At 41.6% G+C, this 4,107-nt stretch overlaps 1 long non-coding RNA gene across 1 annotated transcript; it reads left to right on the top strand.

Annotated features, from left to right (window-relative positions):
• Positions 1-1,380: 1,380 nt before the first annotated feature.
• Positions 1,381-2,553, top strand: LOC147267689 (uncharacterized). Its single transcript, XR_015112279.1, has 4 exons — positions 1,381-1,497; positions 1,589-1,694; positions 2,344-2,397; positions 2,497-2,553. It is a non-coding gene; the product is annotated as an uncharacterized LOC147267689 (long non-coding RNA).
• The last annotated feature ends 1,554 nt before the right edge of the window (positions 2,554-4,107 follow it).

The raw sequence follows: 4,107 nt of genomic DNA, 5'->3' as shown, positions 1-4,107 counted from the left end.
TGTAGTTTGAGCAGAGTGAGGAGGGTCAATGATCTTCTGAGTGCATAATCAGATCCAGGCATTTTGAAATAGAGACTAACATTCTGACTCTTACAGGTACATCACATCTGATAAAGCTCTTATAACAACATTTGCTTTTTGTAGTAATCTGTAGATCAGTTAAAAGTAGAAATATACAGAGTAATAGGAAAGCAAGCATGACGTGGCTTTTGTTTGAGCTTTGTTGTTTTTGAGGCGTGGAGGTAGAGTGATAGTTTCAGAAATATCAAGCTCACTTCATCTCATCCATCTCTTGTGGCACCCCATTGTTAATCACATCCTTTAAGGTCTTGGCTGAAAAACATCTGCTCAAGAATGTTTTAATATTACAGGAATGCAAACTTTGACACAAAACACAATCCTAAAAGTGAGAAGCAGCATGTGATATGACTGAGTTTGAAGAGGCAAAAAGCTGCATTCTTTTTGCCTGTGTGGGAGGTTCTGTTTTTGACATTAGTCAATGAATGAGGACAGATTTTCATAAGATACATACCTCACCTCAAAATGCCACTACGGTAGGATAAGCAACCTGACAGCAGCAGCAACAAACTGGTGGTGAAACAAAGGCTTGTATCTAATGAGTGTGAAAAATGGAGGATTCTGCGGTGCTGAGCTGTCAACATGTCTACTTCAGAAAGACACAGCTATGCTGGTTGTCAGCAAAACAGAAGCAGTGTATTCAAGTTAACACCACACACAGATTTTAGGAGGTGTCTTGCTGACACAAACAAATTTACACTAAATATAATGTGAAGCCCGCTGACTTCCTTAAAGCCACAGTCCCCATCTTTTACACAGATAAATTACAGTCAAGAAAATGACTGGTTTTCTTGAAATAAGAATATAATGAACCTGTTACCAGAATGCAGTGAGTCCACATTTTTAGTTTTCAATCTTCCCAGGTTGAGGCAAACTGTAACTAATGCTTGACTCTTTAACTCTTTGAAACCTGTTTATTGGTTTGAAAACTCTCCAACTGACTTCCTAACGTAACCGCCGACCGACCGACATAAAGGAGCAGCATTTCTGTCACTGTTGAATACCTTAAATAAAAATGTTTAAATGCTGATGTAACCTGCATTGTGTAAGCATCACCTGCCATTGCACACAAGCTCACAACCATCTGCATGTGAGGTGGACATGCTAGCAAGAAGGGTTCAAACCTGCTAGTGCATTTTTTCCAGCTATCATGGAGCGAGGTTCGCGTTAACTGCTGGTCACCCCTTGTCGTCCGCAGAGTCTTTCATGGAACGGCGTAGAATTCCACCTTTGGCTGTTCCCACCACTTCTCGTCTCCCTGAACAGGTGCCTGACCAACCTGAGGAGGTGTAAGTGCAGAGACCAGGACACACAACCTCTTAAAGGCTGCGCATGTACAAATTCAGCCAATTCTGTCTGAACAGATGTCCAACCAAGCTGGGGGGAACACGGGGAACCGGATCAGAGGTCCCCTTGTTGGTTGGTGATGCAATAGATTTCTGTTTTATTAATAACGTTTAACTTTTACAAGATAAAAGATCAAATCACTGTGCCAGCTATGCTGTTTCAGCTGAGGAGTGCGGCTGGGGTTTGCTGGAGAATCAAGTCTTATGAAGAGCAACAGAGCCGTTAAGATGTGCTTTAAACTTTGACCTGTAACTCTGCAAAATTCCGAGGTGAGCCAGTGACACTCTTTGCTAATGTAATTACTGTAGGCAGTAACTTGGGCATGTTTGTGTTGGTTTTTATGAAGAAAAGAGCCTCTCGACTCTCAATATACCAGATTTCTCTCACTCAGCCCCATTTCCTTAAATCAAAGTCCTGAACATTGTTGAAAGAAAAGATCATAAATCAGTGGTGTACCGAGTATGCTCCCTCTCCTTCTCATGCAGGTCTCTTTCCCTCTCCTCTGCTTGCTTGCAGTCTGTTGGACATCCTGCTGACACTATTTTAGCCCCTTTCACAAGGGTGTGCTGACCGCAGCCTGCCTTTGTAGTTTGTATACTAAATGCACAGCAGAGAGGGACCCCTTTTGGGCCCGTGGTTTCCTGAAACGAGCCATCTGCAACTGCTCCACTTTTTACATGGCCTGAGGAAAGAGGACAGGCACATATAAAGAGGGTTCATGTACTGTATGGATGTCAACAAATATTTCATTCATTTGGTCATCCTGCTGGGGAAGGAATTACCTATAAAATCCTTTTACGGGCTCCAAACATGACAATTAACATCTCTTTTTGATGTTAGGGTTAAGTACTTTTACTCAAAATCTGTTTTTCAGTTAAACATCAACTCTCAGTTTTCTCTTGGTCTTTCTTTCATCAGAGCTCTGCCCAGCTGTCAGGTCTACGTGTTGCAGAAATGCGGACTCGGTCTCCGGTAATGACCAGTTTTCTGCTATAGCGTGATTTGGCAAGTAAATCGGTAATTTATAAGAATATTAAAATCAGACTATGTTTGTTATGTTTAAAATTGTAGATATATCCAGTGTCAACTCCCTCAAAATAAAAAAATGAAACATGAAAAAAAGACAAGTCACGAAAAACCAGAGGGGAGGGACCCCTCCCAGGATGGACAGACATGCAGTAACAGTGCTGCATGTACAGAGAAGACCAACAAAATCACATCCAGTGACAAACATTTCTGATACACATGAAATATAAAATGGATGTGATATTGAGCAACTTCAGAATTCGCCAAGTGGGCCCCGAGCCACACGACCTCCTCCCCACCCAGGAGATACAACACGGACGCATTTGGGAAAAAGAATATTCAAATTCTCACAGTTGAATGTTACATTATGGCAGAACGCAGTTGTGGTAGGAGGAGTAAGAGAAGCGTACACTTTGTGTGTACATACCTATAAAAATTCACTCAAGACTCTCTATGTAAGCATGATTCTCGGGTGCTGACCTCAGACCAGTGTTGGCACAGAGAGCTTGCTTTTCCGCAAGGTACTTTACAGATAGAAATGAGCTGCTGGCTAGCTTTAACTCTGACTCCTATAAGTTCAGCAATAATGCTGATTTCAATACAGATGAATGGCTTCAGGAGGATAGAGGTGGCATGAAGTAAATGAACACAAAGAATTTTTTTCCTGTAAAAATGTGTTCAGTTATTAAGAACAATAAATATGTTTTATTTAAATGTCGATCAAACTTTGTCTCTTTGGCCCATCGGTACACAAAAGTGCTTGAATATCCCGAGGGGCATTAGTCCTCCCTGACTTATTATCCAAACCTGCACCCAAGACACAATATCGTTATGGTCAGGTACTTGAACCGGAGATGTGGAGCTGATCAATGGGAAATCTCAAGGAAGCTTCACTTGAGAAAAGTGGATAAAAGCCCAACAAAGCAGCTGGAATCATTTTTGGAAACCAGCTGACACAGTGTAACGTCAGAGTGGTAGACAGTGATAAACCTGCGGGGACATGTGATCCTCCAGGCCGGGACCAGCTTTCTTTGTTTTTCCTGCATGACCCCCAACTCTACCAGCCGTCGGTGGATTTTGAGGGATTCTGTACAACTGTGGAGGGGCTTGATGACCTAGCATTCTGTACAAAATTTTTAAATTTTTTTTTTTAAAAAGTCAGTTTGAGGCTCTTCATCCTTGGTGAAGCTGTGCTTGAGTCATCAGCGTTCAGGTCTGTGCCTGAGAGAACAGGTAAGACTGGAAGCAGGAGGAAGACAGGACGAAAACGGAAAGAGTGGAAATCATATTTGGCAGGACAAGTGAAATTTCTCTCTGGAGGGTTCAAATATGAAAGATATAATTTAGAGGAGGGACATGTAGGTTTGACTTTCACATTAAAGTCAAACACCAACAAAACATATGGATAGGTTTCATTTACCTTTTCCTGTACATTCAGCTGCTCTGCTAAGGTTCATCCGGCCATATGACCGGCCTGGGTCGAAGCCCATGGCAGTAACATCGAACAACCAACGTTGATTCATTCACCAGTTTTGTAAAAGTAGTCCATTTTTGTTTATGAAGTATGTCTATAGTAGTAAACTCCAAAACTTTACACTGAAGATTATGTTTAGGGTGAATTTATGTCTTTATTCAAAAATCATACTGTTTCCTCTC

The sequence above is a fragment of the Aulostomus chinensis genome, chromosome 3, assembly GCF_037954235.1.
Source record: "Aulostomus chinensis isolate RoL2024-O1b breed Wild chromosome 3, RoL_Achi_v1.0, whole genome shotgun sequence".
Lineage (NCBI taxonomy): Eukaryota > Metazoa > Chordata > Actinopteri > Syngnathiformes > Aulostomidae > Aulostomus > Aulostomus chinensis.
This window is presented reverse-complemented; position numbering and strand designations above follow the sequence as displayed.